Here is a 12516-nt window from a genome sequence, read left to right as displayed (position 1 = left end):
CAGCCTTCCGCATCAGTTCCGAAACGGGTCTTTTTCACTCATCTCCATCCGGATATTTTTGAGCAAAAGCTGTGTGTTTGTTCTGGAAATGTCTTGCGACATTTGACTTTTTGTTTGCTAACCTCTCATTACATATTAAGCATACCGGTAAACCCATCTTGTCAGCAGTGAAGGCGAACGAATCTGCCCACGTATCATTAAACGTTCTGTTTTCTTCAGACACTTTTGTTAGATTTATCCATAGTTGGCCTAACTGGGGGTCGAAAAATTCAAGAAATCGTGCGCAATTTGGCGGTTGTGACCGGATATACGTCCACTGTTGATGGACATTACATTTTAAAAATGAACAAACTAAAATAATATACATTAAATTAAATACTCATTATTTATTTTCTAGAGCCGCAGCAGGGGGGTGAAAGAGCCACATGCGGCTCCGGAGCCGCGGGTTGCCGATGTCTGGTCTAACCGAATGAGCAGGGAAAAACACTTGCCAACGTTTCTGTGTTGCTACACTTGAACGCACCCCCTGTCAAGATGCGATAGAAGTGGTTGTGATTGGCTAAAGGGTAGAGTCATGTGTCATGGTAAGCCAATCAGAGCTAGTGTTTTCACACACAACCAAACAGCGTGTCAATAGTCACGCTAAATTGTCACGTGCGAGTTGACAGCTGGGGCGAGGCCGCCGCTCGCGACACTTCAATTTCATTTCAACGAGTCACTGTCACCTCACCAGTGACATGATTATGACTGAAGGGCATCGCTGTGACTTGTGCTGGCAAATCCAACAGTTTGCTTTACACGAGGTGATTGTTAGACGCGATCGCGTAAGTTTGTTGCTTTCCGGTTTCCGATCGCGAGTGTGCCATTTTATTCGCCCCGCCCACCTTCTTTTGTCGCGTTTTATTCCGCGTCCGTGGCATCATCGGACTTGTGCCTTTTGTTGTAATAAAATCTGCCAGCACCTACGGGACTCGAAGTGAATGCAGATGACAGCGAGGAGCTTGTTGCTGACCATAATGAGGTCATCAACATAGAGAATTTGATTTGCCTTCAAGAGGACAAGCAGAAGCAGGTCATTCAGCAGTTGATGTGCAGGCTTTTATTGAACCGTTCCATCCAGAAAAGGCTATGAGAATCATCAACATGATGAATGATAATGTGATGCCTCAGTTTCGTAAGACTTTACAAGTCAAAGCAACAGGTGTCAATTAAGAGCCATTAATGACCATCACAAATGTAAATAAAGTGACTTTATTATACCGTGCAGTGTATTTCTTTCATTACAATACAATAGCACATTTATTATACATAGGATAAGGTAGGTTGTGTGTAGTTTTAAGGCTTATTTAGTTGAAAAGTATATTTTATGGAAACCCGGGAACGGATTATTCCCATTGTAATGGTTTCCTATGGGATTTTTTTTGAGCTACACACTTTTCGCCTTACACTGTCTGGGAACCAATTAAGTTCGTAAGTTGAGGTCTCACTGTAATTGATGTACCTACCACGAATGCTCCCTTGCTTAATTTGTCGTAAATATCCTTTGTCCATACACTTCCCGGCAGGTTGCACAGTGCAATATTTGCGTTGCGTCGTCTGATGCAAGCCACGTAAACTGCTCTTTCCACGATGCGCTCAATGTACGTTTACGTTTTGTACCGTCATAAATTTTGATAACGTTCGGGAAAGTCTGGCTGTGAAGTTATTCGATTGGCTGCCGAGTATGTCAATTGCCAAAGAACTGAAATTAAAAATTGCCAAACGAACCGAAATTTCAAACCAAATAAATATTACGAAATCGGAATAAAGCAAACGTTTGATTTGAAAGAAAAACAATCTTTTTTTTTTCTGAAAAAAGTTGTCGCCACCCGGGCAGAGAGATTCTGGAAGTTGTACGCCCGGCGTAAAAGCTACATGCCTCGGGCATCCGGGCAGACGTTATCTCAAACACTGGTATTGTTATTGGCATTCTTATTATTAGCATTATTATCTAGCTGGCTATCTATATAGCTATCGAGCTGGCTAGCTATCAAGCTAGCTATATAACTTATGTGCTTACAAATCAAATACGTCTGTGTAAACTCTCAGTCGTACAGGAGTGGTCCATTGATGAGAAGGTTTCTTCAGCCGTCATCTGTACAATTTTGAAGGTTTCGGACGTTTCGCCTCCTATCCAAGAGGCTTCGTCAGCGAACTAAAGTCTGACTGGTCGTATCGGCCCTATTTATATATCCCTAATGTCCAGACATGGCAGCGCCGGACACAGCTATGATAGGTCCCTACTCTCAGGTTGGGGGGAGCAGAGGACCACTCCCTGTGGCCCCACTGATTGTTCCTACATTCCTGACTAACGACTGGCCTATTTGCCCCACTCCCACCAGTATCACCTCATCAGCATTACGAATGTGGCCTAACCTGTTTTGCCTAAGCAGGCTATTGTATGAACGATCCAAATTGAACCTCACCCCACCAGACCGGTTTAATGAAGGATTTTGTTGTTTTATAAGAATCACTTCTTTTACCCCCCTTTCAAAGTCCAAGATGGCGCCCGAGTAGGCAGCCGTCAGCAAGTGCTCTGATGAGCCTTGCTTTTTTTGTTGTTTTTGTCTTGTTTTTGTATTTTCTTTTGTCACTTTGTGTTGTTGTGCGTCGTGTGGAACGGATACGGATTGTTTTTCAGCATTTTTGACCACGACATTCATCAAGGAGGAGACTGTGCTGAGCGGTTGCACCTTTTCGGCAGCATGAATATGCCAGTACTGTTTTTGAATGGGAGGAATGTCGGTGCCATTCGACTGCCATCGCTGGACACCAAAGGGGCCATTGTGCTTTTTTGCGCCTGTAATGGGCAGCATCTTCACAGCCCCGCTTTGTTCAGTGGAAGGTCGGTGCTGTTGGACAGTCTGCGGTTGGATGGATGCATGGCTTGAGGAGCCCGCGATAAGAAGAAAGGAGCGTCAGCGCAGAGCGCCGATGCGTATATGGAATTGTTGCGGGATGGAATTGAAGCTGATTTATGGGGGACAGGAGATGTGAGACAATCTCTTTTCGTCAATGGATGCTACAGCTGCGTGTTTGCTTTCAACATTTAGCTTGTAGTCGACGTGCACATTCCACCATGATGTCCCTGATCCGCTGGTGAAGAGACGCTTTGATCCTCTCCTCCTCCTTTCATCTGGAACTGCTTTATGTAACAAAGAGGGTACAGAAAGTGCTTAAGAATGAATGTCTCTCTGTGTCTTTGTGTTGTCATGTTATTTGTTACTTGTTTTTTTTGTTCTTTTGACTTCAAGACGGCGCTGCGAGAGTGGCTGCCTTTCCAGCAGCTCCTGTGTTTTGCTTTTCTACTTTCATTTCTTTCATAACTTTGCTGCTGTGAAATGTAAATTTCTCAACTGCGAGACTAATAAAGGCAAATCCAATCCAAACCATCTATGTTCTTTCGCTAAGATTTTAACCTCATTGTCGTCAAATGAGTGGTTGCTAGCTTTTAGGTGCAAATGTACTGCCGATTGAGGCCCACTTGTATTATCCCTGCGATGTTGATAAAGTCTTTTTTTGAGAATTTGTTGAGTCTCCCCAATGTACTGCTCTTTACACTTTTCATTCTTACAATGTATTGAATAAATTACTTCTTCTTCTTCTTTTCCTTTCGGCTTTTCCCCTCAGGGGTCGCCACAGCGAATCAGTGTCCTCCATCTATCCCGGTTTGGTGCATCCTCTTCTCTCACACCAGCTACCTTCATGTCCTCTTTGACCACATCCATAAACCTCCTCTTCCGTCTTCCTCTCAGTCTCCAGCCTGGCAGTTCAAGACTCAGCATCCTTCTCCCGATATAGTCACTCTCACTCCTCTGGACATGTCCAAACCATCTCAGTCTGGCCTCTCTGACTTTCTCTGCAAAGCCTCTAACAGGAGTTGTCCCTCTAATGTACTCATTCCTGATCCTACCCAACCTGGTCACTCCCAAAGAAAACCTCAACATCTTCAGCTCTGCTACCTCCAGCTCTGCTTCCTGTCTTTTCTTCAGTGGCACTGTCTCCAGTCCAAACATCATGGCTGATCTCACCACGGTTTTATACACTTTTCCTTTCATCCTAGCTGAAACCCTTCTATCACACATCACACCTGACATTTTTCTCCAGCCGTTCCAGCCTGCCTGGACACGCTTCTTCACCTCTTTTCCACACTCTCCATTGCTCTGGACAGTTCACCCCAAGTACTTAAAATCCTCCACCTTCTTTATCTCTTCTCCCTGTAGCATCACTCTTGCACTTGGATCCCTCTCATTCACACACATATATTCCGTCTTGCTGCGACTGATCTTCATTCCTCTCCTTTCCAGGGCATATCTCCACATCTCTAGTTTCTCTGCCACCTGTTCCCAGTTCTCGCTACAATGTCATCTGCAAACGTCATGGTCCAAGGAGATTCTTGTCTAACATCGTCTGTCAGCCTGTCCATCACCATAGCAAACAAGAAGGGGCTAAGAGCTGACCCCTGGTGGAGTCCCACCTCCACCTTGAATTCCTCAGTCACACCGACAGCACACCTCACAACTGTCTTACAGTCATGATACATGTCTTGCACCGCTCTGACATACTTTTCCGTCACTCCAGACTTCCTCATGCAATGCCACAGCTCTTCTCTGGGCACCCTGTCATACGCTTTCTCCAGATCTACAAAGACACAATGCAAATCCTTCTGACCTTCTCTGTATTTCTCTATCAGCATTCTTAAAGCAAACACTACGTCTGTCGTACTCTTTTTTGGCATGAAGCCATACTGCTGCTCACAAATGTTCAGGCATCTGTTCACCATCACCATCAACCAAAATCTTGTTGAATAACCCAGTCAGGAACACCACCGCTTCCATACCTCGATTGGTAAATCATCAGGCCCGAGTGCCTTTCCCACCTTCATCCTCTTCAGCGCCCTCCTCACTTCATCCTTGCTAATGCTTGCTACGTCTTGGTCCACAACAGTCACGTCTTCTACTCTTTGTTCCTTCTCATTTTCCTCATTCATCAATTCTTCAAAGTACTCTTTCCATCTTGCCATCACACTACTGGCACCTGTTAATACATTGCCATCTCTATCCTTAATTACCCGAACCCGCTGCAGGTCCTTACCATCTTTGTCTCTCTGTCTCGCCAGCCTGTAAAGATCAGTCTCACCTTCCTTGCTGTCCAGCCGAGCATACAAGTCATCATAGGCCTCTTGTTTGGCCTTTACCACCTTTACTTTAACCGTGCGCTGCATCTCCTTGTACTGCTGTCTACTCTTGTCCGTCCACTCAGTGTCCCACTTCTTCTTTGCTAACCTCTTTCTCTGTATACACTCCTGCACCTCCCCGTTCCACCACCAAGTCTCCTTATCTACCTTTCTTCCACTCGATACACCAAGTACTTTCCGACCCGTGTCTCTGATTAGGTTTGCTGTAGTTTGCCAGTCATCTGGAAGGACCGCTTGCCCACCCAGTGCTTGTCTTACCTCCTTCCTAAATATCATCCAACACTCTTCCTTTTTCAACATCCACCATTTTGTCCTCACTTCAGCCTTTGGTTTCTTCATCTTCCTCACTGCCAGCGTCATCCTACACACCACCAACCTATGCTGTCTGGCTACACTCTCACCAACCACGACTTTGCAGTGTGATATCATGAGAGGCTAGCTCTCAGCGGGACGGGACAAGAAGTGCAATGGACGACAGGTTTCGATACACACAAAAGGTTTTAATCAAGGGTTCCAGGGGAAATTCACAAGCAACAAAGGTTTGAATAGTGTCTCTTCCAATACTTATCAAAATAAAGTCTCTTCTGATACTTAAATCCATATAAAGTCTCTTCTGCTCCTTAAATCCAAATAAAGTCTCTTCTGAGGTAAAAACTGAAGACGGGGTTCTTTACAAGAGTCTCTAGGTCTCACCCCTCTTGACGTCCTCGTCATGTAGCCTAGCCACCTTAGCTAGGTTCAAATCCAGTGTCCAGTCGTGTGGTCCCAACTGGCAATGAGTTCCACGCAGCAATCAACTTCTCCACAGAGCACAGCAATCGAGCTTGTCTTTCCCCCAGCTGCACACTCAGAGGCTCTCTGCCTTAAAAGCCCTGCTTTCCAATCAAGCCCTGATCAGCCGCAGGTGTGTGGTTTGAATTGCTGTCTTCCACCAGCTGGGGCCAAGACTCTCTCTGGGTGGAGCCATCTTAGGGGGATGTATTTCCCCTCCAGGACACAGCCTCTCGTGACATCACAGCAGTCACTGATTTCCTTTAGATGGCGCCGTTGACACAAAACGTAGTCTACCTGTGTACTTCTGCCTCCACTCTGATAGGTCACCCTATGTTCCTGTCTCTTCTGAAAGAAAGTATTCACAATAGCCATTTCCATTCTCTTAGCAAAGTCAACCACCATCTGTCCTTCAGCGTTCCTCATCTGGAGTCCAACCCTACCCATCACCTCCTCATCATCTTTGTTTCCTGCGCCAACATGTCAATTGAAGTCTCCACCAATTACAACCCTCTCACTTCTTGGGATGTTCTGTATGACTTCATCAAAGTCCAACCAAAATTTCTCCTTCTCCGCCAGCTCGCATCCTACTTGTGGGGCATACCCACAAACAACATTGAACATCACACCTTCAATTTCTAGCTTCAGACTCATCATTCTATCTGATACTCTTTTTACTTCTAAGACATTCCTAACAAACTCCTCTTTTAAGATAACCCCAACTCCATTTCTCTTTCTGTCTTCACCATGATAGAACAACTTAAACCCTAACCCTAAGATTCTAGCCTTGCTCGCTTTCCACCTGGTCTCCTGGACATACAGTATGTCTACCTTCCTTCTCTGCATCATGTCAACCAGCTCTCTACCTTTACCTGTCATTGTTCCTACATTCAAAGTTCCTACTCTTAGTTCTATACTCTTGCCGTTCCATCTCTCTCTTTTCCTCCGGGCACACCTCCCTCCTCTCCTTCTTCGACCAACAGTAGTCCATTTTCCACTGGCACCCTGAAGGTCAACAGTACCAATGGCGGCCGTTGTTAACCCGGGCCTCGACCGATCCGGTATGGGATTCATAGGTTTGATTCGCATATTTGTTTTGGCAAAATTTTTACGTCGGATGCCCTTCCTGACACAACCCTCTGTATTTATCCGGGCTTTGGACCGGCACAATAAGACACTGGCTTGTGCCCCCTTGTGGCTACATTTATTGAATAAACTACATTACTTTGTTTTTCATTTGGTAGCCTATCTTTTGGATGCACTAATTTTTGCCTTGACATGTTTATCGGTTTGAAATAAGTAGGAATTTTGTGTTACCAAAGGACTCTTTGTAATTTTTCATAAACTCCTGCAATGTAAGGTACTGCTACTCCTCTCCTTTTTGTATCTTGAGAATTTTTGGTTTAATTCCCTATTCTTTCTTTCTGACATTTGTTGAATGACCACTGAGGGTACCCACAGTTAGTGAGTGCTCTCCTGATATGTTTTGACTCCTTTTCTCTACCTTCAATGCTAGTTGGTATTAGTTTAGCCCTATGCTGGAGGGTTCTGATAACTCCTAGTTTGTGTTGTAAAGGGTGGTTAGAGTCAAAAAGTAAGTATTGGTCAGTGTGCGTGGCCTTCCTAAAGACTTCTGTTTTTAGCGCTCTGTCCTCTTTTATAATTACTTTACAATCCAAGAAGGCTAGTTGGTTCTCTTTAATGTCCTCACGAGTAAATTTAATGTTGATGTCTACAGAGTTGAAGTGACCTGTGAAAGATTGAATTTCTTGTTTTTTAATTATGACAAAAGTATCGTCCGCATATCTAAACCAGTGTCTAGGTTTTGTCCCCGGGAAGGATGTGAGGGCCTGTTTCTCCATCTCTCTTAAATTAGCTGACTCAAAGAACCACCTCAGATTCAATTTTAGATGTAGACAGAGCCGGTTAATTCCTAAATGCTTGAAGCAAGCACCTCTGGAACCCGGATACTTAGCTGGTGTTGGTTTTGGTAATGATGCTGGTGCGACCAATGGAAAAGCTTCCTCTAGCTGCTGCCCATCCTCTGGTTCCGTAGTTTGTGCCTGGGGGTGGAATTATGATGCCACAGCTCTGAAATTGTGCGGTTCAGGTTGAGACACCTGATGACTGACTGTCTTCCTTGTATACACAGGTAACCGTCAGAGATTGTATGAACATCCCTCCTCTTCATCTGAATATCCAGACTCCTGCCCAACTGCTTCCCTGCTATAAGCCTGTCTGTCTAGCTGTTTTTTTCTGTTTATTTTTCACCCTACGGGGCTTTTCAACTGGAAAATCATTGACAGACAGTAGGAGATTACGGTGCAACACCCGGGTAGTTTTGTCTCCGTTTTCTGCCCGAACCTTGTACACTGGTCCATCTCCCACTCTTTCAATGACCCCCGTGGACTCTTTCCTCCCAGTAAACCCAGAGCTTGCCAGGTCCACCTCTCTCAGATAGGTTGCTGACAAGTACACAATCCCCTGGCTGGAGTGCAATGCCTTTGACACCGCGGTCATAGTATTTCTTCCTTTTTTCAGAGCTCTTTTGACTGTTCTCTGAGGCAATTCTGTAAGCATCTTGCATTCGACAGGCCCACTTACGTGCATATTCCTGTCAGCTTTTTACTTCTTCGTCAGCTGTCAGACCAAAAACTAGGTCGATGGGCAACCGGGGAGACCTTCCATAGAGGAGGAAGAACGGTGAATAGCCAGTGGACTCATGTCTTGTACAGTTGTACGCATGAACTACATGAGGCAAATAGTCTTCCACTCAGCTTTCCTTTCTTCTTGGAGAGTGCGTAGCATCTGTAACAGTGTTCTATTCAGACGTTCTACAGGGTTGCTCTGCAGATGGTATTGGGTGGTTCGGAAATGCGCAACCAGACAACTGTTGAAGCCGCTGGAATAGACTGTGCCATTCGCTGCAGATACCTCAAACGGTTGGTCCGGGAATAGGGATTAAAGTGGCTGAATGGTTACGTTGGGCAGTGCTTCCTCTACCCACCCCCTACTCACCACGGACACTTGAGACCCTGAGTCAAGCAGCATTTGGAGTGGGACCCCATTGATTCTAACACTTATGAGCAACTAAAAAGGGACCCTTCCAATAGATACAAGAAAGAAATGACTGTCTCCAAAAGTTAGAGAAAGGAAAACATATAGACAAACAGATGTATTTTAGATTATACCCGGGAGAGGCCACGCCATGTATCTATGGCCTGCCAAAAATACATATGTCACATCTCGTCGACGTCCTGGGCGCGCCCCGCCCCTCCTGTCACCTCCTCCGCTGCTCCCTGGAGACTGCCCCTCCCATCATCACGCACCTGGGTTCCCACAGCTGTTTGTCATTCCCTTGATTGTGCCTTCTGACTATATTTGCCGATCGCACTATACCGTCTTCGTCGGAGTATTCTGAAAGCCACCCTTGCTACTTCCGTGCCGTCAGGTCTGCCGTCACCGATCACTCTCACTTACCTCATCCTGCTGTCATTTTTGCATGCGTGTCTCAGTAAAGACTTTTGTTTACGAGTATCTGTCTCGGCGTGTATTTTGGATCCAACCTCCCCGCTTTCCTTTCGTCACTCGAGCCCTGCCCTCAAGCCTCAAGTGATGTGACAACATAAAGAAGGGTTCCCCCTCAGACCCATTGTTTGTAGCATTGACTCTCCAATGTAGCCAAATATTTAAAAACTATCTTAGCTCCGTTGGTTGGTAACACAGAATATCACGTAGAGAACGCCACAGGGTTTGTAGAGAGGATCAAAGACCTCAGATTGGAACCTGAGGAAACTTTGGCATCATACGATGTGACTTCTCTCTTTACATCTGTCCCAACCCCAGCAGCAGTGTCAGTGGTGAGGACGAGACTGCTGGCGGACGTTTCTCTGCATGAAAGAACCAAACTTAAAGCGGATCACATCTGCCAATTATTGGAAATCTGCCTTAATACTACGTATTTTCAATTTCAGGAGAAATTTTATAAACAAATTCATGGTTGTGCTATGGGCTCACCGGTTTCACCCATGCATAGTGGCTAATCTGTACATGGAAGAGATGGAGAAACAGGCCCTCACATCCTTCCCGGGGACAAAACCTAGACACTGGTTTAGATATGTGGACGGTACTTTTGTCATAATTAAAAAACAAGAAAGTCAATCCTTCACAGATCACCTCAACTCTGTAGACATCAACATTAAATTTACTCGTGAGGACATTAAAGAGAAGCAACTAGCCTTCTTAAAGTAAGGCTAGTAAGTAAGATTGTAAAGTAATTATAAAAGAGGACAGAGCGCTAAAAACAGAAGTCTTTAGGAAGGCCACGCACACTGACCAATACTTACGTTTTGACTCTAACCACCCTTTACAACACAAGCTAGGAGTTATCAGAACCCTCCAGCATAGGGCTAAACTAATACCAACTAGCACTGAAGGTAGAGAAAAGGAGTCAAAACATATCAGGAGAGCACTCACTAACTGTGGGTACCGTCAGTGGTCATTCAACAAATGTCAGAAAGAAAGAATAGGGAATGAAACCAAAAATTCTCAAGATACAAAAATGAGAGGAGTAGCAGTACCTTACATTGCAGGAGTCTCTGAAAAATTACAAAGAGTCCTTTGGCAACACAAAATTCCTACTTATTTCAAACCGATAAACACGTGAAGGCAAAAATTAGTGCATCCAAAAGATAGGCTACCAAATGAAAAACAAAGTAATGTTGTTTATTCAATACATTGTAAGAATGAAAATTGTAAAGAGCAGTATATTGGGGAGACTCAACGAATACTCAAAAAAAGACTTTATCAACATCGCAGGGATAATACAAGTGGGCCTCAATCGGCAGTACATTTGCACCTAACACTAGCAACCAATCATTTGACGACAATGAGGTTAAAATCTTAGCGAAAGAACATAGATGGTTTGAAAGGGGGGTAAAAGAAGCGATTCTTATAAAACAACAAAATCCTTCATTAAACCGGTCTGGTGGGGTGAGGTTCAATTTGGATCGTTCATACAATAGCCTGCTTAGGCAAAACAGGTTAGGCAACATTCGTAATGCTGATAAGGTGATACCGGTGGGAGTGGGGCAAATAGGCCAGTCGTTAGTCAGGAATGTAGGAACAATCAGTGGGGCCACAGGGAGTGGTCCTCTGCTCCCCCCCAACCTGAGAGTAGGGACCTATCATAGCTGTGTCCGGCGCTGCCATGTCTGGACATTAGGGATATATAAATCGGGCCGATATGACCAGGCTGACTTTATTTCGCTGACGAAGCCTCTTGGATAGGAGGCGAAACGTCCGAAACCTTCAAATTTGTACAGATGACGGCTGAAGAAACCTTTTCATCGATGTTACAAATCAAATGTATTGCGTATTATTAGCTTTGTTATTATTAGCCTTATTATCGAGGTGGCTATTTATCTTTTAGCTATCTAGCTATTGAGGTAGCTATCTAACTTATCCTGTGACTGTAAAGTGACCTGGAGAGTTTTGAAAAGCACTTATAAATGAAATGGATTATTATGACAAAAATATTTAAAAGGCCAAATTGAGCGGAACGCGGTATGAAACATACGGGCAAGGAAGCACAATAAATTTACAGTACAAAACTAATGCAATCAAATAAACAGTCCACTCTCAACATACAGTATATACAGTCTAAAATTGACAGGTTATAGTTATGAGCTAGAAAATAGATAGCCTTTCGCTAGTGAATAGATAGCCATTACCTCGCAAATACATAGCCATTAGCCAGCGAACAGATAGCCATTAGCTAGCGAACAGATAGCCATTAGCCAGTACATACAATACTTTGTTTTATCTTTTCACCCCTCCCCCCCCTCCATTTCAATTTTGCTACTGTCGATTGCAAATGTCCCCATTGAGGGACTATCCAAGGCTTTATGATTGTGATTCTTAGCGCAGGAAGGTGTCTTTTCAACGGCAGACTGCTGTCATCATGAAATGTTTGCGTTGCAACATGTTTTTTGGCTCAGGAACTTCTTCCTTTTATTGCTTGGAAGGAAATGAGTGAGTGAGCTCACCTTTGTGTACAACACAACCACTTGAGTTTACAACTTCCGACCTTGCGGCGTGGACCACCGGAGCCTGTTGCAGCCTGTTGGAGCACGTTGGAGCTTGCCAAGTGGTGCGTCCTGACATCTAGAAAAGGCCTCATACTTGACAAACGACAAAGACTGTTGTCCATCAACCCTTAGATGTCTTTGTTTGGACTTTTCCACAGAGGAAGTGAGGGGAAAAGTCACTATAGGGGGTGAGCTGGTAGCCATCTTTTATTTCCACACCAAAACTTTAAATACCTAAAGGTTTTTAGGGATAAATCTATTTTCAAGTGAAACAACATCTAGCTATCTATTAGCTAGCTAGCTAACTTTCTAGCTATGTATTTGTTTTCTATTTGCTGTCTATTTGCAATCTATTTGCTATCTAGCTAGCTATCTGGCCAGCTAGCTATCTAGCCAGCTAGCTGTCTATTACCTAGCTAG

The sequence above is a fragment of the Hippocampus bargibanti genome, linkage group LG01 (assembly GCF_051943395.1).
Source record: "Hippocampus bargibanti isolate YZ-2025 linkage group LG01, ASM5194339v1, whole genome shotgun sequence".
Taxonomy (NCBI): Eukaryota; Metazoa; Chordata; class Actinopteri; order Syngnathiformes; family Syngnathidae; genus Hippocampus; species Hippocampus bargibanti.
This window is presented reverse-complemented; position numbering follows the sequence as displayed.